Source organism: Carettochelys insculpta, chromosome 3, assembly GCF_033958435.1.
Source record: "Carettochelys insculpta isolate YL-2023 chromosome 3, ASM3395843v1, whole genome shotgun sequence".
NCBI classification, from domain to species: Eukaryota; Metazoa; Chordata; order Testudines; family Carettochelyidae; genus Carettochelys; species Carettochelys insculpta.
In genome coordinates this window covers 48,009,044-48,035,577 of record NC_134139.1, presented here as the reverse complement: position 1 = coordinate 48,035,577, position 26,534 = coordinate 48,009,044, and the positions used below count along the sequence as shown (strand labels likewise).

Here is a 26,534-nt window from a genome sequence, read left to right as displayed (position 1 = left end):
AGACCAGTTAAAATTGTACGGTTACAGTTTGAGCTTGATTTTTATAAAACATAGTATACGTGAAGAGATAATATGAAATATTTTAATACATCAATTTCTAAAACTCCCTTTGTGCTATCATGAGTAAATGCAGCGTATTTTTTGTAATATATGCTTTGAATCTCACTTAACCTCTATGATTTGTCACATCTTTAGCAATGGACTGCTTCCTAACCATAAGGAGTGGCCAGAGGTGGAGGGAACATGTTCATTATACATAAAGTAAGGTCTCAGAGTACTTGAACCCAGAGTATATGACCCCACTCTTACACGGCTGACCCCTGATTCCTACAGTAAACCCTTGAAATGTGTGATTTCCAGTTGCACTTAACTCGCTCCCCCTGGCCCTGGCTCAACCCTCCTGTCTCCACACGGCCCCAGCTCAGCTCCCCCTCCCCCCAGCTCCACTCACATATAGGTACTGCTCGCCCCCCACCTCCGCCTCTGGCTCTCAGCACCCCTCAGGCATGACTCCTGCTCAGAGTCCCCAGCCCCAGTTCAAACCCCTGCTGGCTCACCCCACCGTCCCCGTACCTGGCTCTGGCTCCAGCTCACCACCTCTCACGTGCAGCTCCAGCTCACCCCCCCATGCGTGGCCCTGGTTCCATCCTCCTGCCCGAGTTCAACCCCCACACCAAGCCCTGGTTCCAATCCTTCGCGCGTGGCCCTGGTTCCGTCCTCCTGCTCCAGCTTAAACTCCCCACATGCGGCCCCGGTTCAGCCCCCGCCCCCACATGAGGCTCTAGTTCAACCCCCGCACACAGCCCTGGTTCAACACCCCACCCCCGCCTCCCCACATGGCCGGGCTCACCACCTGAGCAGGGCTCCAGCTCACCTCCATCCCTCATGCCCCTGCAGCCCTAGCCCACCCCAGACTGAACTCCCCACCGCCCACCTGCCTCCCACAGCCCCAACTCACTGCGAGGCTTAACCCTCCTCAACTGCACCCAAACCCCAGGACTTACTTTTCTGCTGCGTCCCTGGCTACAGAACATGTGTTCTGCCAGGGAAGAAGCCAGACCCCGACTTCCGCGAAATCTGGGTTATGCAAGGGCACATGGAACAGAACGCTCATGTAACTCGAGGGTCTGCTGTATAACTCCTCTGTACAGCTACTTAATAGGACTCAGCAGATTCTCACAGTACTGTAAACCCTCAAAATGCGCAATTTTGAGTTGCACTTAGCTCGTGTTAATGCAAGTTAAGTGCAGCCCAAAATCCCATGCAGCCCGGCCCCCAGGTTCAAACCCCCCATGGCCCTGGTTCTAAACCTTCTTTCCCCTCTCCATGGCCTTACTTACCACCCCTGTTTGTGGCTCTGACTCCTCACCCTTGGCCTGGGTTTAAACCGCCCGTGACCTAGCTCACCCCCCCAGCACAGCTCCAGCTCACCACCCAGTGCATGGCTCTAGCTCAACCCTGCTGCCCAAGTTCATACCCCCCACCTGTGGCTCCAGCTCGACTCCACCCCTTCCCCCTCACTGCCCGAACCCACCCCAGGCTTAACCCCCTGCCCCCCTTCCGCAACCCCAGCCGACTGCCAGGCTTAACCCTCCCCAACTGCCCCCTCAACCCTAGGATTTATCTTTCCAAAGGAGCTCCAGGTGCTCCTTCTGCTTCCCTGGCTGCAAAACGTGCATTCTGCTGGCAGAAAAAAAATGCCCCCCGACTTATGTGAAATTCGAGTTGTGCCAGGGTGTGTGGGAATGCAACCTTCGCATAATTCAAGGGACTGCTATAATAATCTGTTAGTGCCTTGCTGTTCATCTAGGGCAGGGGTCAGCAACTTTTCTGAGGCAGAATGCTGAAATTTGACCTTTTGATCTCTATGTACGATTTGAGTACCTGTGATACCCTTTAAAGTCCCTAATAGTCCTACTGCTGGCAAGAGGCTGGGAGCGGAGCCAGGTTGGGCAAACACAGCAGGGCTCGTCAGGTGCTCTCATGGGTGAGAAGTACCTTCCCTTGGGCAGAACAAATGGCTGTGCTGCAGGGAGGCTACTCTGGGTGTGCCATCACTGTAGGACAGAGAGCCCCTTTTTCTCCCAAGAGGGACACTAAGTTGCTACTACCCCGAAAACAGGGAAACGTGGCCTCGGGGCTCAAGCAGCCAGAGCTCCCTGCTCAGACTTAGTGCTGCTCTTATGCCAAAGGCTGCCCCCCATACCCCCAGTGCAGAACTGGAGCCTAGTTCCTCATCACCAAAACTGTGCATTGCTAAATTTGCGCAGAGAGCTGAGGAGGAGTAAGCTAGCCAGCCGAACAAATGGAGTACAAGGGGCTTCACCCAGGATCAGTCCGTACCGGCCCTCTGCCCACCAAGCCCCCAGGGGTACACAGATGCAGAACTTGTAGCTCAGTAGGATGCTGCAAAATTTGGAGGACCACAGGGACAGCAGGTAAGAGCGTCCCAACCTGCTCTCACCTGCTGTCTCAGTAGTGCATTCCTGGCTGCAGCCTGTTTGAGGCAGGCTCCGTGCCCGCTGGGAGACGGTCACCAAACCTTTGCAGCAGATTTAATCCCCTCCTGGCTGGATGCTGCCAGCTAAGATGCCATGGGGAGGGGGCAGGGTGGAGAGAGCATGGAGGGCAGCGGGCTATGGTGAGAACAAGTTATGTGTGGGTTGCTCAGAGAAGGCCCCGCCCCATGCTTGGCTTATGAGGATGCTCCGCTGCACTATGGCACTGACCTCAGCTCAGGTGTCAGCTGTCTACTCAGGTGCTTGGGAAGCGGGCTGGGTACAGGTCAGCTGATGCAGGTGTGTTCTGTGGGGCTGGCACCAGCTGCAGGCCCCATCCTCTCAGCATCATCCATCCATACCAGCAGCACATGCAGCCTGGGCCCAACTCGGCTCCCTCCTACTGCTGCTTCCTGCAGGCTCCACACTGGGCAGGCTAGTCCCAGCCCTGCTTCCTCCTTGCCTGGGCTCTGCAGCTGCTGCAGAGCCCAAACCACCTGGAGACCCACCCCTGCCTGGTTGTCTTTGTGCATGCGTGAGGCCCTACCCTAATAAGGCATGGCTGGTAGCACTGTGAAGGGTTCGCATTCTCCAGCCTTCCTCTCACGGCCGCTCCTATTGGTTTGGGGACTGGATGTGGGTGTGGAGGCGAGGCTCTCGTAAATTGAAAGCAGCACTCCTTCCGGCCCCTTCCTCCTCAGCACTGCTGCTCTCCTATGGCGTGCAGACAGGGGGCACTGGGCTCCTGTCTCACTTACCAATGAAAATTGTTTGGCATGCATGTCAGAGGTTGCCAGCCCCTAACTGGCATGACCAGCAGTCAGCAACCAAAACAGCAAGAAGAACCTCACCCCCACCGCATATTTGGTAAAAACTCAATAATTCAAGAGCCACAATGCATGTCAACATGAGATGGTCCTTGATAAATAACATCAAACCAGACTTTTTGTAACCTCTGTTTTAAGAACAGCACATACACAAGGATTTGTAATGCAATACATGTTTACTGCAAGATGTTCACAAACTTTTTGCATATTCAGTTTCCTCGCACTTCATGTGTGTGTGTTCCTACTACTGTCTTCCTGACTTTTACTCCCAAATCCACTTTATTTGTGCCAGCTTTACTTCATGTTTAATTTTTCTTTCTTAAAAAGCATGTTGTCCTTCACAGCAGGAATGCTGCAAGCTTCCTTTTCAAAATCAAGACTTTATTAGCAATAAAATCAAAACATGGATACAGTACCATATTCCACAGTCCACTGCACATATTAAAGGGGGAGTTATCCAACATTTTGAGATCACATATTGTTTGCTATTTAGCTATGAATTGTTCATTTTTGGGCTTTCGGATGTTCACTGTTTATTGAAAATAATCAGGAGAATTTTTTTTTTCTTTTTAACTTTGCCGTTTATACCATTGGGACCCACAAAGGAGTCCTTAGAGAGCTGTATATGGCTCTGGAGCTGGGGTTGCAGACCTCTGGGCATGACCATGTAGTCTGTCTCTCTGGAGCCTATGTGATAGTTTTACACTTAAAACATGGACACACACAGCTGCCTTAAGTATAGAGGTGAGCAGTAGGGAATAGAGAATTTTTAAAAAAGTGAGATTGGTCATTTGTTGCGTCCCAGGATAGCAGGTGAGTCACTGAGTATATTGTTCTACAGCAACATCTGCTAGCTTATTTCAGGAAAGGCGTTGGCTGGATTTTTCAGTTTCTTATCAGTATTCACCTCCTGTTGATGTGCTTAGTGCTGTGCAAGTGTAGTGGGAGATGGTTCTTGGTGCCTTGAGCCTGTGATTTTAATTTCTTCATCCGTAACTTCTTAACTATGTCCAGTAATTGAGTTGTCTGTCAGCTTGTGGCGGCAGTCTTTTGTTCCCATCTTGGGGCTTGTCTGCATGGTGTAAATGTAAAGCACAATAGTTATTACACGCTAACTCCCCATGTGGACATTTTGTCTTCCGTGGTGAGGGCAGGTCCACAGTACCGCCTAAGTGAATGTAACTTACGTTGCTTTGGGAGGTGTGAAAATGAATCTCCATTGGGAAACTAAGTCACATTGACTTAGCTTGGTGTAGCCAACACAACTTTTGCCTCTCACAGAGGTGGAGTGATAGTGCACGTGGGAGAGCACTCCTTCACCAGACCCCCACAGCAGCACAGATGCACCGAAGTAGCATGACAGTGTAGGCTTGCTCCGAGAGTTCTTTGTACAATTTAAGTTAATTCACTGCCAAGCCCTTAGTATCCTATGAAGCATATCCTCGTGAGATATAGTGGAAAGGGCTGATGAAGACTCAGGAGAATTAAGGGATAAGTGGAAGTTAAGTATACATGTGTGTTTGTGTGCAGAGACAAAACAAGAGCCTGCTACTTCTATCACAGTTGATTGTGCTCCGCTCCTTGGGCATTTATAATTCTTGCTGATACCTGGTTCTGTTTCTGTAAAGCTCTGTTAGCATCTGCCTGTGGGTATGTCTTCACTGCACAGTTAGCCCAGACTCTTTGCCTACATTTTTCCCCAACCATACCTACTGTCCGCACAGAAAAACCTCTCGCCTGGGTTTAGAGACCTTTAAGTGCTGGACTTGTTTATGCGGCTGGGGTTGTGGGTTACAGCCTAAACAGCTCTTTAATTTAGGCTGGAACTCATCCATATTGCTCTGTGGATGTAGGTAAAAATCACTGAAGTTCAATAATTCCACAATTCCCCTCAAAGCAGTGCTGCCTGTTGGGGGAATTCTGGTCCTTCCCTTCCTTCTATTCCGCCCCTACCTGCAGGGCCCTCATTCTCGTCCCTGCTTGTGCACCCTATCCTCCACCTCCCAAGTATCACCCAACAAGGGAGTCTCTCTCTGTCTCTTAGGCATATGATATGAGCCTGTGTTGCTAGGAGCTGGGGACTCCCCTGTGTTTTAAGGTAGAGGAGCAGACTTCCTAGGCACCAAATTGCAGCATTGTTTCTACTGACCAGTATTACTTCTGGACAGAGGGGCAGCCAGGCCAAATTTGAGCAGGATTGGAACTGTGGCCTGGGATGAAAGCTGGAAGCAGGGCCAGAAGTGAAGCTGCAGCTGGGCCACAGTTGGGGTCTGGCATTCGGCTCATGTCCAGCTGTGGAGCTATGCAGAGGCTGGGGAGAGAGCCATGCACAAGGCTTGGAGCTAGGGTTGCATGGGGGGGGGAGCAGAGAGGTTCTCCCTCCTCCCCCTGCCCCCACCACAGAAGCTGGCCCAGGCCCACTGTCCACCCCCACCCCCTTTCTGAATGCTCCTGGGCACCCCCTTGGGGGGTGTGATCTCTGTTCTTCATCCTTGCACCTGTTAGACTTCCTCAAGCTCACCATTGCCATGTTGACTTCTTTCAAAACTGCCACACTTTCAATATCTGTTCTCACCTCTCTGGTGGCTCCTAATGTGAATTCCATTCTTAATGCAAACACAATGTGGCTAAAATGTGATGTGTGTGTTCTCTTCTCTCACTCCTCTTGGTAACATTTGGTGATAATTTTACCATCCTCCAAAGCATCTGGGCTTGTCACATTGCTGTATGTATAGTTAAACTTATATAGTGCCATAGGTGTACCTGGCATTTCTCAGAGAGAATGAATACATGAGGTAACTTCCACCCATGTTGAAGTCAATGGCAAAAATCCTGTTGATTTCAATGAAGCTCAGGATTTCATCCCTGGTACCTGCATCACTTACAAACTGGGTCAGATTTACATTTTCTTTCCCTAACCAGTATCTCCTACTGAATTGTAAACCATCTCTAAAATCCATTAATTTCTTGGCTGGCTCTGGGCATCCTGCTTTGATAGGTGGTACCAGTAGTTAATTTACACCCCCCCACCCCCCGCCAGCACATCCAATATTATGCTGGCAAAATTATCTTCCTCCCCACTGCTCAAACTGCCATATCTCTTGAGTCCCTTCATTAGCTTCTCTGAACTTTTTTTCAAGGTTCTGCATGACTGCGGACCCACTCACATCTTTACTTTTGACTCTTCCCAGCTCTCCCTCTCCTCTTCTTAAGCCTTCTGCTTGGTTGCTTCTTCTATATCTTTTCCACTTACAACTGGCCTTCTCCAGTGCAGCCATGTGAAGCGCTGAATAGCCTCCTTGATCTTGTGTGTGTCAGACAGTTGGCAGTCATCTTCCCTTCTTTAATATCTCTTCTTAAAATGTACTTCTCTTTGAAGCCTTTCAGCAATGCTCACCAAGTAGCTTATCTTCTAATAATCATCCTCAAGGAAACCACAAGGAACATTCAGAAAAAATTAGCTCAGCTGACCTGTATTGTGTAACAGAATGGTGGGGAAGAAAACAAAAATAACAAAAAATGACTGTCCCAAGAGCAGGGCTGTGCACTGCCTTGTCTCATACCTAGCACTCTGTGTTCTGATTTAGTGTCCAATTAAGTAAACACATTGGGTGCAAGAACAATGGAAATTCTTTGTGTGGAGTGATTGCAGAATCTGGTCCTATGATCTTAAGCTCCAAGCAGCCAGGCTTATCACTTTATCTTCCTGTCAAGTCCCATTTAAACTAACCTTTCTATATTAACAACCTAAAATTGCTTTTAAGTGGGACAGTGTCAGGTCAATTTGGCCTAAAAATTTTGATTTTGTAAAACAAGCTTTCACCACACTTAACAATAGAAATGCACCCAATTTTAAATAGATTCTCCTGGAATGGTTAATGAACATTTTCTATAGAATTTACAAATGACATGTTGCAGTATAAGATAGAGCAGTGTTGTCCAATGGGAATTGAAAGATCACCACCCTTGTGGTTGTCATCTTTCTATATTCACCACAGCCTCCCCCACTAAATGCCCTCTCCTTCCCTCAGAACCAGGCACCTCCAGCCCCCCATTCTAAATGAATGCCGGCAGCTCACTGAAGCAGCCAGGGCAAGAGGAGCGACTGGGGCCACTGCCAGGGCCAGAAGAGTGGCTGAGGTCACCAGGGGCCAGCACATACTTCTCCCATTGGGGTGGGGCACGTGCGCACCAAGGCTGCACTCAGCTGCAGCTCTAGAGCCAGAATCACCACACTGGTGCCCATTCGCCACATGTGGTGAGAGGCAACTGTATTAGACACAGCAGTGTTAGAGCACAAGAACCTGCAAATGAATCAAAGCAGTCTGTTCTCACCACGGAAACTGAGAGAAATGCAAAAGGTAACTAATGCAGTGAAGAGAAGACTTTTTTCTACTACCCGTGTGCAGTTTTTATAATAAAAGCAAAGAGTTCCCTATAAATATTCCCAAATACTATTTTTGAAGTGTCTCCCTGAGATGAAGTAGACTTATTCCAATGTGAGCGGTGAACCTCCTAGGGTTGTCTAAATGACTGCTTTCAGCCAGGTGCCACTATGCTTTTAGGTAAAACCGTTGAGCTATGTTGCAGTTTTCCTCTGTTCAAACCCTGTGTGTCATTATTTTGACAACTTTACTCAGGCCTGCAGGGAGATGCTGGGGATTGGTGGGGAGGCGGCCACATACTGATTGGTGGTGATTGGTGTTTGAGGGCCAACAACTAACATTTCTTGAAATGCCTTTTGTGATTTTCCACATCTAAGAAGGTTCAGAGGAGTTTCACAAGAGTGCACATGTTAATTGGTTTTGTCTCTGGAGTAAGGTTAATTTACAGCTAACTGAATTACCAACATATTCAGCACAAACAGAACAGAGGGTCTCAAATGCCCTTGATGCCATTTTTAATAGTATTTTGCTAAAGTCTAAGGTCTTTTGCTTCCTCACTCCTCCCAGGGCTACCTCAGCAGAAGGCTGCATGTTGTTTCTGGTGAGGAAGGTGGTTGTTTGGCTTCACAGGGCCAGGCATTGTTTTCTTGCAGCTGAGCTTAGAAGAGAAGCTTAGGATAGTTTACAGAAGTCCACAAACTTCATTACATAGTGACCCACCTTATGACAACAAAAATGAATACATAACCTAGGAGGAGGCACCAAAGACGGAGCCTGCCTGAGTACTGCTGCCCTGGGGGGGCGGGGTGCAGAGCCCAAGCCCTGCCACCCCAGGCAGCTGGGGCCAAACCCAAAGTCTGAGCACCACTGTCCAGGGCTGAAGCCCTTGAATATCAGTTCCAGCCATGGGCAGTGGATCTTTGGCATTGGCTTTAGTCAGCAAATCTACTATTGGCCCTGGTATGACCGCTTTAAAACAGGGTCACAATTCAAATTGGGGTTCACACTTACAGTTTGAGAACAGCTGAGGTATTACAATAAGGCTTCGTCTAAAACACAGGCTTTGTATTGGTATAACTGTGTTGGGAGGGGATCAGCCAATATGGTTGTATTTGTACAACCCCACTAGTGTGGCTGGGATTATATTTGTATCAGGCTGCTTCTACCGATATAACTTATTCCTATTCCATATGTAAATAGTTATACTTAGTTTAATGAATCCTGTTATACAGTAAAAACTGTCCATTGTAGTGGGGTTGTGCCACTTCAACTATTACAGTATAAAGTAGTATAATTTTTTGTGTTCAGATAACAAAATCTGCAAATGTGAACATGCAACCTGCCATTGTCCCTGACTACACAAGGAAGTCTCTGACAGAATAGTAAGGCCAGGCGGTGACTTTTGAAGACCTGCCCTCTGCTACTCTTTCTCAATTGTGACAGTGCATTTTCAAAGCAGGGGGTAGATAAGAGGCTATGTAATCTTTCCCTATCATTCCACTCTCTTTCCTCTGCTCTTTATTACCACACCCAGTTTGTGAAACAGTGAGGTAACTGCTGGGAGCTTTATTCATGTGGGTGAGTCTGACTGACCTTGTTTATTGGGAACTTTTTCTTTTGGCGGGTGGTGGGAATAGTCAAAATACTTTTGTTTTTTGATAAGCCAAAATTTTTTTTTGCTCATGGTAGTGGAGGAAAGAATTCAAAGCTGTGTGTTATGAAACTTGTTTGGGGAGAATAACTTAAAGAAAGAAAGGAGAAACTGCCTATTCCAGCTGCTAATGTTTGGTTTCTTTAGGTATTTCAACAAATAATTAGGATCTTTATTTAAGAATCTTACAAGACTGCAAAGAGAAGGCTTAAAATAAGCAGTCAGATAGCTTGACTTTTTGGATCAGAGCCTGGTGCTATGAAGAAGTGCTTAGAGATCTTCAAGGACAGCTCACAGTGTGCGTGTGTTTTTTGCGCTAAAGAAAAATACCTGCAAGTGGACTTCATAGAGTACTTAAACAGGATGGTATAGAAATTGACAACACCTGCCTGGGTTTAAGAATTTTGCTTCAGTACCAGACTTATGCATGTGGTTGTTTTTGTTTCTCTCTCACTTGTGCTTCTTATTAAAAAAAACAAAATATTTTCTTTAAATGCTGTATTTCCAGGGTTTATTACTTCAAAGTTAACACTGTAAGTGTTTGTCAGGCTTGACAGCATCTGTAGGCTACTTTTCTAAAACCTGAAAGGCAGTTAAGATTTAACTTCACTTGCTCAACATTCAGTAAAGGGAGTAGAGTTGTTTAGTGATGATTCATTCCCCTCCAAGTTAACAAAACAATCATCAAATTTGATTTGCTCTCCATTGAAAAGATGTCATTGAAAGACTTTCATCGGAATTGTATTGTGTGTAAATTTCACAGACTGCACAGCTGCCCTGATTTCTGCATTTGCTACATCTAAGGTGCTGGGGGATGGAGGCAGAATTTAACAGTAATATGAATTTTGCAGTTTGCACTCTGGGATGTCTGATTTTCCCAAAGCAAAATACAACATATGTCCAAATCCTGCATAGTTAGAAGAGAAAATGGAGCTGCCTTCACATGAACAGGGCAGGAGGTTGCTAATATAAAATTCTTAAGTAAAAATATTGTTGGTAACTAGAGCCCAAGAATTTTAAAGCACAAATTAAGGTTTGTCTCTTTAAGGTCAGTATTATTTTACACCTTTTAGAATTAGGTAAATTGAGGAATGTGGGCTTCAATTGACTTGAGCTTGCTCAGCAACCAATTCTAGATGTGGCAGTGGCTCCCAGGACTCCTGCCTTCTTTAGGGTTGCCAACCCTCCAGGATGACCTGGAATCTCCAGAAATTTAAAGATTGTTATGTATTGAAACTTTCAGGAATACATCCAGCCAAAACTGGCAATCCTAGTCGTTCTTCGGTTACGTTGCTTAATAGACAATATATGTGCTGACAAAATTGAGACCTAAAATTCACTTACGGGAAGACATAGCCGTGCTCTAGTTTGGATAACTTCAGAGTGGGTAGGCGAAGGATGGGAAATGGTTGGGTGTCTTGTGGAATAGTTTGATTACTTTTCGTTGCTTTGTTGTTTAAACCTATTTGGAGCAATGTTAAATGGCTAAGTGGAAAAATACCTGAACCCTCTCAATGCTACAGCCTCACCTATTGCTGTTGCCAGTGGAGAACTATGGGTACTAGTTGTCCGAGCACAGACTCCCTGGTCAGTGCTGCTAACACACTCACCCCCTGGTTATTTTAGGAAATAATGCATTATATCATGCCACTGTCTCGCTATTGTGTCAACCCTTGCTTCTGTATCTTGTAAAAATTTAGGATTGTGTTCCATTTTTCACTCATCTTCTTTTTGGAATAAAATGTTACTTTCACAGTAAATAAGAGTTCAGTTTGTTTTCAATTAGACTTTTTTCCTCCAATGTTTTTCAGTCCTTAGAACAAACATACTAACTAAATAGATACACAACCAGGAATGAGTTATGTTGCAACTGACTTTAGCAGTCAGGCAAGTGTTCAGTCTCTTTAGAAAATAGCCAACCAACATTTGTTGCTATTATAAAAAAACAAAACAAAACAAAACAAAAAAAACCCATAGTTGGGACACATGGCTGTAGTGAGGTGTTGTTGCAACTTGCCCGTAGGAGGGTCTGCACCAGGTGTGAGGGAGTAGAGCACCAGTTGTCCCTGAGAAGTACCCTACAGGGCAGGTTGGAGCCAGGGCTGGCCTTGCCCCTAAGTCTTGCCCCCATGCACTGGGGTCGGGGACGAGGAGAGTATTGGAGGGAGTGCTACTTTTCTATCGAGTGTCTATTGCACTCAAGCTGGGCTGCCTGGTATAGTCTTCCAGCCAATGTAGCTACTCACCTGCCCTCAAATGTCCAAGTAGCAGGGGCAGATGGGGAGTGTCCTGGCTAGAGGTGTATGGTCCTGGGAATGCACAGCAGTGTCTGAAGCTGAGTGGCACTGAGGAGTTAAGGCAGCAGGGCTTCCTGGGTAGGTTCGTGGCAGCTCGGGAAAATGAACCTTGTTGTGGGTGTGGTGGGTGTGTGCTATGCTGGGCTTCAATTTGTGCCTGACAGAGTAGCCCCTGTCATGCAGTCTCTGCTGTTGATACACTCAGTCTGTCTCATAATTTAAAAGCTTTTCCAGTAAACCCATGCTGTGTGACTCTACTGTGTGTCTGTACTTAAAGAAGGGGAGCCAAAATACAGGTTTGTCCAGTAGTTCCAGAACAGTGTAACTCTGGCCCTGCTTTTACTTTGAACCAAGTGATAGCCTTCCTGGGAGATTAGTAGTCACAAGTATAGTACACAGTTTCTTAGAGAGGCGGCTCTCAACCTTTCTGCTGCACTCCTTTCAGGTGTCTAATTTGTCTTATATACCCCCAAGTTTCACCTCACTTAAAAATTAGTTGCTTACAAAATCAGACAAAAATATGAAAGTGTCACAGCACTGAAAAAATGCTTGCTTTTCATTTGTACCAAAGAAGTATACAGTTAATCAACTTGCGTATAAGTTCTGTATTTACCTTTGGGTAACCAGACATCCCATTTTGGCCATGACAGTTTGTTTTATAAGCCCTCTCCTAGATGACTTAGCACTTGTGGCAAAAAGCGGGCATTTTTCTGGTTTGCTCTTTCCAGCTATCAGTTGGCAAGAGTAAGTGGAACAAACATCCAGCTTGCCAAAAAGTGTGATGTGCTGCTGCTTCTTCGAGTGTCCCTGTGGGTGCTCCACATTAGGTATCGGGCTCACCCAGCGCCGCAGATCGGATCTTCCAAGCAGTTTCTGCCGGACCGCGCATGCGCCGGTGCGCGCCGCTCCCTTGTGCGCTCCTGGCCACGTGCGCGATCCAGTCCCCGCCAGTTCCTCTTAACCGCCGTCGGCTGCAGACGGAATCCGACTAGGCTACGGCCAAGTTAGCATATTCAATGGTTTTAGCTGTTTTCTTTAAAGTTTTCAAGTTCTTAGTCTATTGTTAAGTTAGCCAGTTGTTATTTTCAAAAAAAAAAGAAGAAACAACAAGCGGGACGGCATTCAGTCCAGTCCTAGTAACAAGCGGAGCACTGGAGGCCAGGAGCCTAGGGCCATTAGCCCTCCTGCCGCGGCAGGCTATCCGAGAGGGGAAAACAGCACAGAGAAGGTGCTAAGTACCCCATTAACAACTAAAAGACTCACCAACAATGTCCTCTTCAGGATTCAAGAAATGTGAGTCTTGCCAAGAGGCAATGCCAGCGTCTGATGGGCACAGTCACTGTATAAGGTGCCTTGGGGAGTCCCATGTCACGCAGAAATGCTCCTTCTGTGCAAAATTAACAGCCAGAGCAAGGAAAGACAGGGAGATGCAGCTTAAAATGCTGCTATTCGACAAGGCCCTCCAGCCAGACGTGCCGGAGCGGCCGCAGCAGGAGGGACCCTCCGGGGCCCATAAAAGGAAAGCTGTCTCCCTCACCCCATCAGCGCAAAAACGGAGGAAAGTCTCCCCAACCCGATCCCTGCCGGCAGCAACAGCGAGCAGGACGGGAGGAGCGCACAGCCCCCAGCCGCAGCAACAGCTGATCGGCAGTGGCACAGAGAGCCACGTGGAGGCGGCTCAGCCTCCGATGATCAAACAGCCGCCCCGTACCACAGGCAGGGCGGCGGCTAAACAAGCGCCGGTACTGGCGGCACCGCAGGCAGCGGCACCGACCCCCGGGGAACCGGCGGTGCAGAGCGCGCAGGCACGCAGCCTGCAGGCACCGGAGGACACCACCCGCGCGGCACCACCCGCGAGCGTGCCGAGCGCAGTGCGGACGGGGCCGAGATCCCCTGCACGTCAGGGGGCGTAGCCACCCCCTCAAGGGAGGGGGAAGGCTGCACAGAAAACAAGGCACCGCAGCCCCTCTCCAGACAGGGCTGCAGAGTTGCTTTCTCTCAGCCCTCCGCTCATGCTGCAGACTCCAGCTAGAAGGCAGGGGTCCCCCCTAGCCTACCCGGAGCCCCCGTCTCCATTTTTACAACCAGCCTCGCCCTGGCTGGGACCACCTTCACCCTTCTTGGGGTTTGAGCCGCTGGAGTACTATCACAAATCGCTCTCTCCAGTGTCCCAGGTCTCTCGACGATCTCGCTCCCCCAGACGCAGGGGTATGCGCCAAGGGAGTGCTCCAGGTCACCTTCCCAAGAACAGTGCCCATGCTGCCATGGTTGTCCCTGTCACACGGGGCATAGACACCACCGGCAGTCTACCAGGGAAAGATCCCCACAGATGGTCCCGTATCCCCGAGGGCAATCGCGAACGGGGACAGAGACTCAAGTATCTCAGGGGGAACTGGTTATGGAACCCCGAGATTTTCCCTTGCAAACTTCCAGCGAGCAGATGTACCATCACCAACAGGAACCGAAAGGGTCCAGAGCGGCGTATCCTAGTGGTTCCTCGCTCTCCTCCCCGGACGAGGCTACGGCCCCGGGGGACGTCCATCCTCCGGACGATCTCAAACAGTTTCAAGAGCTGTGTAAAAGGGTGGCCTTCACGCAAGGCATCCAGACAGCAGAGGTGCAAGAGAAACACCATAAGCTCCTCAAAAATCTGAGACCTCCGGCCTCCTCCAAAATAGCAGTACTGCTTGACGAAGCAATCTTGGAGTCCGCCACTATGATATGGCAGACACCTGCGACTATTCCGCCTGTCCACACGAGAGCGGACAAGAAATACTTCGTGTCGGCGAAGGGCATGGAGTTCCTGTTCAGCCACCCACAACCAAATTCCTTGGTGGTAGAGTCGTCGCAACAAAGATCAAAGACATCTCAATTCAAGACAGGGGGAACAGACAAAGATGCCAAGAAGCTAGAGCTGTTCGGCAGAAAGGTCTACTCCTCCTCCACACTACTGTTGCGAATGGCAAATTATGCAGCGTATCTAGCGAACCACAATTTCGACAACTACACTAGGTTAACCTCCCTCATGGACTCGCTTCCAGAGGAAAAGAAACCGGTGCTCAAGGCCATCGTGCAAGAAGGCTACGCGGCCTCGAGGACGGGAGTTCAGATCGCCCTGGATGTTGCAGACAGAACAGCACGCTCCACAGCTACGGCAGTGGTGATGCAAAGGAGTCCTGGCTCCAGACTTCAGGTATACCGAGGGATCTGCTGGCAAAGATTGTCAATCTTCCCTTCGACTCGCAGAAGCTGTTTGCTGAATCAGCTGACTCGGTCCTTCATTCCAGTAAAGATTCAAGAGCCACACTTAGGACCCTGGGGATTTACACCCCTCCATACAGAAAGAAAAAGTACTACCCTCAACAAAGACGGTACCAGTACCAGCAACAGCATCCCCAGTACCACAGGGGTTATGAGCAAGGGCGACATCAACAGCACCAGCAGTACAGAACTCCCAGGCGACGTTCCCAACAGAGCCGTGCGTCCTCGGGGCAGGGCCAAAGGCCACAAGTTTGACACACAGATCCAGGGCTGCGCCATCACTACCATCGCACAAGGTCATCCGAAGCGGTTATTCCACCATCGCCTCCGACCATTCTACGACCAGTGGCAAAGGATCACCACAGACAAATGGATGCTGGAGATCATAGCCACGGGGTACGCCATACCCTTCCAGTCGCTCCCACCGCCATGACCTCCACCCAGACCCCACCTCCAGGAGGCCTCCCACGTAGCGAGGCTCAAGCAGGAGGTAGACCATCTCATGCTCATAGGGGCAGTGGAAAGAGTGCCGGAGCAACTGCAAGGGAAAGGGTTCTACTCGAGGTACTTCCTCACGGAGAAAAAGACAGGAGGCTGGAGGCCCATCTTAGATCTTCAAGACCTCAACCGGTACCTGCGCAAGCAACGCTTTCGGATGATCACAATCGCCTCCATCCTTACGGCACTAGACAATGGAGATTGGTTCGCAGCCCTCGACTTAAAAGACACGTATTTTCACATAACTATCCATCCGGCTCACCGACGATTCCTCCGGTTCATGGTAGGCAAAGAACATTTTCAATACAAGGTCCTACCGTTTGGCCTCTCCTCGGCCCCCAGAGTCTTCACCAAGACCTTGGCAGTGGTGTCAGCCTACCTGCACAGACAGGGGGTATTTATATTCCCGTATCTGGACGACTGCCTACTCAAAGGGGCCTCGAAGGAGGAGGTACTACGCATGATACGTGTCACAGCAGGCACGTTCTCTTCGCTCGGCCTGGTTATCAATCTGGCAAAATCAAAGATAGATCCCACACAGAACATAGAGTTCATAGGGACATGCATAAATTCTATTACAGCGAGAGTGTATCTACCAGAGACACGCTTTTGGGCCATCGGCTCCCTCGTGCAAGTCATCACCTTCAGCCCTACGGTGCCAGTTCTGACGTGCTTACAGCTGCTGGGCCACATGGCAGCAGCGACGTTCGTAGTACAGAACGCCAGGTTACACATGCGCAGCATGCAGCACTGGCTGGCGAGCGTATACAAACCAGCAGCACACACTGTTCACAGGGTGGTGTAGCCCACAACAGAGGTGCGCAAATCCCTGCAATGGTGGGTAAACCCCAAGAACTTGGTAACAGGGGTACCCTTCCACCAACCACAAATATCGGTTTTTCTTACTACAGATGCCTCCCTCATAGGGTGGGGAGCACACATGGGCGAAGAGGTGACGCAAGGGCTGTGGTCCTCCACAGAGCAGTCACTGCACATAAATATACTGGAGCTCAGAGCAGTGTTCAACGCCTGCAGACACTTTCGAGACCATATACAAGGCAAAGTAGTCGGGATCAGTACAGACAATACCTCCACCATGTTTTATATAAATCGGCAAGGAGGAGCTCGGTCCCGTGCCTTATGCGCGGACGCAGTCCGGTTGTGGAACTGGTGCATCGCCAACAATATAACCTTGAAAGCCTCGTATTTACCAGGCGCTCACAATGCGAAGGCAGACCAGCTGAGCAGGCGTTTCGCACTCACGCATGAGTGGCAGATCCGTCCCGATCTGCTACGACTGATTTTTTTACGCATGGGGTTTTCCCCAGATAGACCTGTTTGCTACTCAACACAACAAGAAGTGCCCACGATTCTGCTCCAGGGCAGGACTGGGACGGGGGTCCCTGGGGGACGCATTCGCGATCTCCTGGAGGGGGCCCCTGCTTTACGCTTTTCCTCCCACAGTGCTGATCCACAAAGTCTTGCAGAAAACCAGGAGGGAAGGAGCCCGAATGATCCTGATAGTCCCAACGTGGGATCGACAGCAATGGTTCCCCCTACTCCTGCGCATGTCGGACCGTCCACCGATGCCCCTTCCGGTGGCACCGGATCTGCTGACGCAAGCTCAGGCGTCCATAGTGCATCCGCACCCCCAAGGCCTGCGACTACAAGCGTGGTTAATCCATGGCTCAGCTCCCTAGAGAGTACATGTACGGAGGAAGTGCAACAAGTCCTAGAAAGCAGCAGGAGGACTTCCACCAGGAGGACCTACAAGCAGAAATGGACTCGCTTCACGTTATGGTGTTCTACCAAACAGCTAGCCCCCCTTTCGGTGCCTATACCTGTAATATTAGAGTATTTACTGGACCTCAAGAGAGGAGGACTCTCACTATCCTCGTTAAAGGTCCACCTTGCCGCCATTTCAGCGTTCAGATACGAAGAGGAAGGGCACACGGTGTTTGCCCATCCCATGGTTACCAGGTTCCTCAAAGGGTTGGTAAACCTATACCCCCCTCGGAAACCGCTTCCACCTTCGTGGAACTTGGACCTGGTGCTTAATGCGCTAACGGGACCACCGTTCGAGCCTTTGGCCACGGTTTCCCTCCGCGTCCTTATGATAAAGACGACCTTTCTTCTCACAATCACGTCAGCTCGCAGAGTGAGCGAGCTTGCGGCAGTTATGGCAACGCCACCCTGCACTGTTTTTTCCAAGGAGGCGGTAACCATACGGCTGCATCCAGCCTTTGTTCCTAAAGTTTCTTCTGAGTTTCATATTAACGAACCTATTGTTTTACCCTCGTTTTATCCAAAGCCTCATAACTCTAACAAAGAGGCGCGCCTACACCTCCTGGACGTGAGGAGGGCGCTAGCCTTCTATATAGACAGGACCAAGTCCTTCCGGAAAACGGATAGACTCCTCGTCTCTTTCGCTCCCAAATCGAAAGGAGAAGGTCTCTCTTCGCAGAGAATCTCGAAGCACATTGTATCCTGCATAAAAATGTGCTACGAACTCAAAGACTCCTTTACTGGCCACGCCCAAGGCTCATTCCACTAGGGCGGTGGCGGCATCAACAGCCTTTTTCAGGGGCGTTGCGCTAAAAGACATTTGCAGAGCGGCGACCTGGTCATCCTGTGACACCTTCGCCAAACATTACGCCCTTCACAGGGTATTCCAAGAGGATACCCATCTCTCGACAGCGGTCCTCTCGGGGACAAGCTGCACATAATCCAATTACCCACCTCCTATCTTGGGTTACTGCTGGGTAGTCACCTAATGTGGAGCACCCACGGGGACACTCGAAGAAGAAAGAAAGGTTACTCACCATAGTAACGGTGGCTCTTCGAGATGTGTCCCCGTGGGTGCTCCACTACCCGCCCCTCCTCCCCGCTTCGGATCTCTGTTTAGTGTTTTGCAGGAGCATCCGAGGCGGTTGGTCAAGGAACTGGCGGGGACCGGATCGCGCACGTGGCCAGGAGCACGCAAGGGAGCGGCACGCGCCGGCGCATGCGCGGTCCAGCAGAAACTGCTTGGAAGATCCGATCTGCGGCGCCGGGCGAGCCCGACACCTAATGTGGAGCACATTGGCAACATTTTCTTACCATGTCATGTGGCATAACTGTAGCCCTTGATATATCTGCATAAAGTATGTATTCAAATAAAATTAAAATAAAATCTAAGTTTACAGACTAAGCCATTCCCCCATACTCTGCTTGAGTAACTCTGTTTTCACATCCAGCCTTATTTGAATCTAAACATCTTATCTCACAGTCAGTGCGTGAGTTCCTGTGACCCACAGAGTAGTTAACTTTTAAGTACCTTCTGAAAGCTGTTGCTTGTTCAAAAACCTTAAGTGCTTTGTCCTTTTCCCTCAAAAGAGCATAAAAAGAGAAGGGGCATGGAGGTAGATAAAGTATTTGTGGACCATCGTCTTTCAGAAGGGACTGAATCTATCATACCCTGTGATATTTCAAAATTTCCTGTTCCATCAGTATGTAATATTTTCTCCCTGTTCACTTGACTTTTCTGTAGGGTTGGTGCTACAGTAATTTGTTCTAAAAGGCAGTGGTTCTCAGCCAGGGTTCTAGAGCCCACTGTGGTGCTATGAGCTGGTTTGAGAGGGTCTGCCAAGCATTGCCAGCATTAGCCTTACTGGGGACCAGGGTAGAAAAATGGAAGTCCCACCAATTTGGGCCCCAAGCCCCACCCTTGGAGCTGACACCAAATGCTGAGCAACTAAACTGTGCGGGGCATGCTGTGGTGAGGAGCTGGGCACTTGCTTGGATTGCTAGTCCTTAATGCTGGCCCTGCATTTATATGAAGAAGAACAGTTGTGGCACAGGTGGACTGTGCAGCTTTTTATAGCGTGTTGGAGGGCTTCTGGGGTGGAGGGAAGTTTGAGAGAGCCCCTGCTCTGAGGATCATGTTGCCTTCTAAGAAGACAGGTAAGAGCTGGACATGCTTGCACAAATCTGCAAACACTGAAGGGCTTCTGTTTGTGTTTTATGAATGCAGCCTCCCAAGATTACATATAACCGGTTTCCAGCTGCTCAGAAATAAAATCCAAGCCTTTCAGACTTGTGCGTGTTTGTGTGATGTGTATATATAAAGTAGCTTGTTTTTGAAGTTGCAGCAGGTGCAGGACTCCCATAAAGTTAGATAATGGCTGTGTCTGAGTTGGCCCTGACAAGGGAAACTTCCTCTGTTGTCCTACAAATATGAACCTTGGCTATGTGTAACAAGGCGAGACATGTTTATCTGCTCTTCAGTGCTACTTTGGATTCCCAAAGCAGCTTTCATTTGACAGTCTCTAGTTTTTAAACTACCATATGCCAGACTCTATGGGGGCTTAGCATCCACCACCAGCTAGCTCATCTCCCTCCATCCCCAGGGCAACGCTCTTGTCAGTGGCCCCAAAGATCAACTCCTCCCTCTCTCTTACAGTACCTACCAGCCCCTACCATCAGCTTTCCATGGCAAGCAGGAGGGACTAAGGAGAGGAGTGGGGAACAGGACAAGCGCAGGATAAGGTGAGAAACTGTGTGGGAAGAGTCAGAGAAGGAGCTGGAAGAGGCAGGGTTGGGGCAGAAGAGGCTGGACAGGGATGGAAGCTTGGGGGAAGGAGGCAGGTGGGAGCGTAGCCAGGGGCAGAGAAGGGATTGAGCACTCCCTGGGCATGGAGGAAGCCTGCACTTGTCAGTTACATTAACCACACTTGAACCTCTTCAACTTGTTAAATGCAGACTTGCATTTGCATGACTGTCGTTTTATCCCCTTCTGTGGCAAAGCAAACAAATTTGAAAGTTGAGGCTTCTAACGCAACTGCTGCTTGCCTAACAAAAAGGTTGAGCTGCCCTATTTTAAAAATGCACCTTTTTTTCTCAGTGCGGACGTAACATAACTAGAAAGTTCACTTAGGGTAAATGAGCGTCATGAATAGTGGCATTTCTTTGGCCATCTCGGCAGACCCTAGGAATGTGATTTTTCTCTTTAAATGTGGGAGACTATTTTTGGCTACCTGCCTTCACCTTAAAGTGGCAAAAAGGGTTAAAATCAAGTTCACTTTACCTCTTTGTAATAGCCCATTTAGATTTTCAAGGCACGATCATAAGACAGGCCATTAGGTCTTTGGACATGAGCTATCCTTTTGGTCTGTATTTGTACAGTGCCCCCTACAATGTGGTTCTTTGGCTATTACTGGGGCTCCTGTGTGAAGTATATTGTAATACCCTTCACTTATGTGTTGCATATTTGGTCTATTTGTGATAACTTTGCTGTATCTCTTTGTAAGGTCCTAAGACTTTCATCTTACCCAGCAAAACTAGAGTAGATACTCTTCTTTATTTAACTTTGGTTAAATGCAAGATTTAGTTTATATTTTTGGAGCATCCTGGCTTTCTTAGCACACACTTAAGAATGCATATTCCGGTTTGTGGGATATGGTTGGTTGGACAGATGTTGAAACAGCTGTGTTCTCTTTTCCAGCTGAAGAATGTGTTTTTGTAGTGCAGTTTCAGATTAGGTACTAGAAAGAAAACTTGCTGCTGAAGTTGTTGTATCTTTTGTGTGTATGTAGTTCATCTGCTTGCAGTTTTTCTGTGTTTCTGATGACTTTCAAAATGCCCTGATGATGAACAGCTCTTCATTTGAAGATATTTCTGCACAGGAAAGTGGGAAGTTTAATTGAGCAATGGCTTTCTTTATCCTGTGGCGTGTAAGAAGGGGTAGATAGAGACACTTGCTGAGTTTCTACCAGACTTGTTACAGGAGCAGGAAGGAGAGAAAGGGCTGGAAACGGAAGCTTGCAACTTTTCAGTGATTCTGCCCGTTGATTGTTCCTTCTGTCAGAAGATTCAAGTGTGGCTCAGCTTTCCATGCCGGCTGGGGCTCAAGGAGTGTGGAGTGGGGGAGAGATGTTCCTGTGTTGCTTGTCTGTAAAGATCAATATTGCATTGTGCTTTTTGCCTCCAAAAGTAATCTGAGTTGGATATATAAGAGTTTCTATGTATTTGCATAGTAACAGAGAAGGAGCCATGCAGTATATTATCTTGCTTATGTTGACGTGTACACAGTTCAACAGGCAATAACTCTCATATGACTTTTTGGACCTGTTCCAAAAAAACTGAACCTGCTCGGTGCTAAGTGGTGCTCTTGAAATTAAGCGATTATTGCCCTGCAGTTTACTTTACTGCCTTGTAAAATCCATTAGCTGAAGTGGAGTCATTAGTGAAATCTCAGACCTGTGAATTTGAATGGGTTCTGACTATTGATTTTGAGTGTAATCTCAAATGTTCATGACACTTAGTACTTCTTCATAAATGGTATAACTATTTGTGATGTTATATGGGAAATTTATTTAAAATATTTGTAGGGTTATTTCCAGTTATTTTCTTGGACTTTTTACTTTTTGTATGTCACCTAGTGACTCCCTTTGGAAAGGGAGAACCGGGAATTATAGATGGAGGTGTTTTATTTTTTTAAATGTTATATGTATATATTTCATGTGTAAAACTAACAGAAACTCCAGTAGTTTCTTCAGCGATCTTATGCAGTTGTGAATGGGTGTTGGTCAGTGTGATAGCAATTGGGAAAGGAAGCGTTCGTGAGAGAGTGTGGTGTTAAGATGAGGTCTCTAGTGTGACAAGCTTTGCCAGTCCTTGAGGTACTATGTACTTGACAAGTCCATGGCAGAAATGAGGAAACTAGAACAAATTATCTACTCTTAATTGTTCCTTTTTCTCAAGAAAAGTAAATATAGTTCCTGTTTTTGTTACTCAGAATATTGGGAAGTTATGGATCCAAATAATCTTGACTTATGTCCAAGCTTTTCAGTCACAGCTTTCCATATAGACAGGTGTGCCCTTTTATGATCTGTGTAACATGATGGGCTATTTAATCTCAGCTCCTTCTAGTGGCCAAGAACTCCACTTCCATGCCTTTGGCAATATTTTGTTGTTTTTTTTTTTTTTTTTTTTTTTAAAGAACACCTGTGAAGCTCTTCATTTGTTCCCTCTATATGTGTCAACATATACCATGAAAAACATCTACCTGCTGTAGCATGTTTCTGCTCCTAAAGAGGAATTGGAGCAACCTGCCGTCATTAACCAAATCAGTTTAAAGCACAAAGAGCAAGAATAGAAATTAGTTTGTTTCTGAGGGGAATGGGGACAAGGATAAGAACATAAGAATGGCCATACTGGCTCAGACCAAAGGTCCATCTAGCCCAGTATCCTGTCTGCCGACAGAAGCCAATGCCAGGCGCCGCAGAGGAGGTGAACCGAAGACAATGATCAAGCCATTTGTCTCCTGCCATCCATCTCCCGCCTTCGACAAAAAGCTAGGCACCATACCTTACCCCTTGCTAATAGCCATCTGTGGACCTAACCTCCAGATATTTATCAAGCTCTTTTTTAAACTCTGTTAGGGTCCTGGCCTCTGGTAAGGAATTCCACAGGTTGGTTGTGCGCTGTGTGAAGAAAAACTTTCTTTTATTAGTTTTGAACCTGCTACCCATTAATTTCATTTGGTGTCCTCTAGTTCTTATATTATGGGAACAAGTAAATAACTTTTCTGTATTCACTTTCTCCACACCATTCATGATTTTACATACCTCTATCATATCGCCCCTCAGTCTCCTCTTTTCTAGACTGAAAAGTCCCAGTCTCTCTAGCCTCTCCTCATATGGGACCCGTTCCAAACCTTTAATCATTTTAGTTGCCCTTTTCTGAACCTTTTCTAATGCCTATATATCTTTTTTGAAGTGAGGAGACCACATCTGCACACAGTACTCAAGATGTGGGTGTACCATAGTTTTGTATAGGGGAAGTAAGATATTCTTCGTCTTATTTTCTATCCCTTTTTTAATTACTCCTAACATCCTGTTTGCTTTACTGACTGCCACTGCACACTGTGTGGATGTTTTCAGAGAACTATCCACTATAATTCCAAGATCCCTTTCCTGATCTGTTGTAGCTAAATTTGCCCCCATCATATTGTATGTATAATTGGGGTTATTTTTCCCAATGTGCATTACCTTACACTTACCCACATTAAATTTCATTTGCCATTTTGCTGCCCAGTCACTCAGTTTGCTGAGATCTTTTTGAAGTTCTTCACAGTCTGCTTTGGTTTTGACCATCCTGAACAGTTTGGTGTCATCTGCAAACTTTGCCACCTCACTGCCTACCCCTTTCTCTAGATCATTGACAAATAAGTTGAACAAGATTGGTTCCAGGACTGACCCTTGGGGAACGCCACTAGTTACCCCCTTCCATTGTGAAAATTTACCATTTATTCCTACCCTTTGTTTCCTGTCTTTTAACCAGTTCCCAATCCATGAAAGGATCTTTCCTCCTATCCCATGACCACCTAATTTTCATAAGAGCCTTTGGTGAGGGCCCGTGTCAAAGGCTTTCTGGAAATCTAAGTATACTATGTCTACTGGATCCCCCCGTCCGCATGCTTGTTAACCCCCTCAAAGAACTCTAATAGATTAGTAAGACACAACTTCCCTTTACAGAAACCAGGTTGACTTTTGCTCAACAAATCATGTTCCTCTACGTGTCTGACAATTTTATTCGTTATTGTTTCTACTAATTTGCCCGGTACTGACGTTAGACTTACCGGTCTATAATTGCTAGGGTCTTCTTTAGAGCCCTTTTTAAAAATTGGTGTTCTATTAGCTGTCTTCCAATCGTTGGGTACTGAAGCTGATTTAAAAGATAGGTTAGAAACCACCGTTAAGAGTTCCACAATTTCACATTTGAGTTCTTTCAGAACCCTTGGGTGAATACCATCCGGTCCTGGAGACTTGTGACTGTTTAGCTTATCAGTTAGTTCCAAAACCTCTTCTAATGACACTTCAATCTGGGACAGTTCCTCAGATTTGTCACCCATAAAGGACGGCTCAGATTTGGGAATCTCTCTAACATCCTCAGCCGTGAAGACTGAAGCAAAGAAATCATTTAGTTTTTCTGCAATGGCATTATCTTCCTTGATTGCTCCTTTTATGTCTCTATCGTCCACGGGCCCCGCTGCTTTTTTAGAAGATTTCTTGCTTCTAATATACTTAAAAAACATTTTACTATTGTTTTTTGAATTTATGGCTAACTGTTCCTCAAAATCTTTTTTGGCTTTTCTTATTACATTTTTACATTTAATTTGGCAGTGTTTATGTTCCTTTCTATTTTGATCGCTAGGATTTGACTTCCACTTTTTAAAGATGCCTTTTTATTTCTCACTGCCTCTTTTACATGGTTGTTAAGCCATGGTGGCTCTTTTTTAGGTCTCTTACTGTGTTTTTTAATTTGGGGTATACATTTAAGTTGGGCCTCTAATATGGTATCTTTGAAAAGTTTCCACACAGTTTGCAGGGATTTTACTCTAGTTATTCTACCTCTTAATTTCTGCTTAACTAACCTCATTTTTGTGTAATTCCCCTTTTTGAAATTAAATGCCAGAGTGTTGGACTGTTGTGGTGTTCTTCCCAACATAGGAATGTTAAATGTTCTTATGTTATGGTCACTATTTCCAAGTGGTCCTGTAATAGCTACCTCTTGGACCAGATCCTGTGTTCCACTCAGTACTAAATTAAAAATTGCCTCTCCTCTTGTGGGTTCCTGTGCCAGTTGCTCCAAGAAGCAATCATTTAAGGCATCAAGAAATTTTCTCTGAATCCCTTCCTGAGGTGACATGTACTCAGTTAAAGTGGGGATAATTGAAATCCCCCCATTATTAGTGCGTTTTTTAATTTTGATAGCCTCTCTAATCTCCCTTAGCATTTCAGCATCACTATCACTGTCCTGGTCAGGTGGTCGATAATATATCCCTCCCGCTATATTCCCATCAGAGGAAGGAATTGCTATCCATAGTGGTTCTATTGAACATTTTGATTCATTTAGGATTTTTATTTCATTTGATTCTATATTATTGTTCACATACAGTACCATTCCGCCACCTGCTCGACCCATTCTGTCCTTCCGATATATTTTATATCCCTGTATGATAGTGCCCCACTGATTGTCCTTATTCCACCAGGTTTCCGTGATGCCTATTATGTCAATCTCCTCCTTTGATATAAGGTACTCTAATTCACCCATCTAATTAGACAGACTTCTAGCATTTGTGTAAAAGCACTTTAAAAAACTACCACTATTCATATGCCTGCCCTTCCCTGACGTATTGGATTCTTTTACATGTGATTTTTTTTCTCATCTGATCTGGCCCATACTCTATCATCTCCCTTCTTCTCTTTCTGACTAATTCTAGAGAATCTGTATCAATGGAGTCTCGCCTAAGAGAAGTCTCCATCCAATCCACGTGCTTCTCTGCACCAATCAGCTTTCCCCCATCTCTTAGTTTCAACACTGCTCTACGACTTTTTTAATGTTTAATGCCAGCAGCCTGGATCCACCTTGGTTTAGGTGGAGCCCACCCTTCCTGTATAGGCTCCCCCTACCCCAAAAGTGTCCCCAGTTCCTAATAAATCTAAACCCTTCTTTCCTACACCATCGTCTCATCCACGCATTGAGACTCTGAAGTTCTGCCTGCCTACCTGGCCCTGCGCGTGGACCTGGAAGCATTTCTGAGAATAGCACCATAGAGGTTCTGGATTTCAGTCTCCTTCCTAGCAACCTAAATTTGGCCTCCAGGACATCTCTCTTACCCTTCCCTATATCATTGGTACCTACATGTACCACGACCACCAGCTCCTCCCCAGTACTGCATATGTCTGTCTAGATGCCTCAAAAGATCCACAACCTTCGCACCAGGCAGGCAAGTCACCATACGGTTCTCCCGGTCATCACAGACCCAACTATCTATATTTCTAATGATCGAATCGCCCACTACTAACACCTGCCTCTTCCTAACAGCTGGCGTTCCCTCCCTCAGAGAGGTATTCTCGGCGCGAGAGGATACCATAGCACCCTCTGGAAGGAGGGTCCCAACTATGGGATGGTTTCCCTCTGCTCCCATTGACTGCTCTCCTTCCCTGAGCCTTTCATCTTCCTTAACAGCATTGGGGCTGTCAGATTAGAGGTGGGACAGCCCTACTATGTCCTGGAAAGCCTCATCAACATAGCTCTCTGCCTCCCTTAGCTCCTCCAGTTCAGCCACCCTG

At 47.1% G+C, this 26,534-nt stretch overlaps 1 protein-coding gene across 1 annotated transcript in view; it reads left to right on the top strand.

Moving 5' to 3' along the window:
• Nucleotides 1–26,534, top strand: part of KCNK5 (potassium two pore domain channel subfamily K member 5) — a 73,678-nt gene that overhangs the window by 2,057 nt on the left and 45,087 nt on the right. The window lies entirely within an intron of this gene.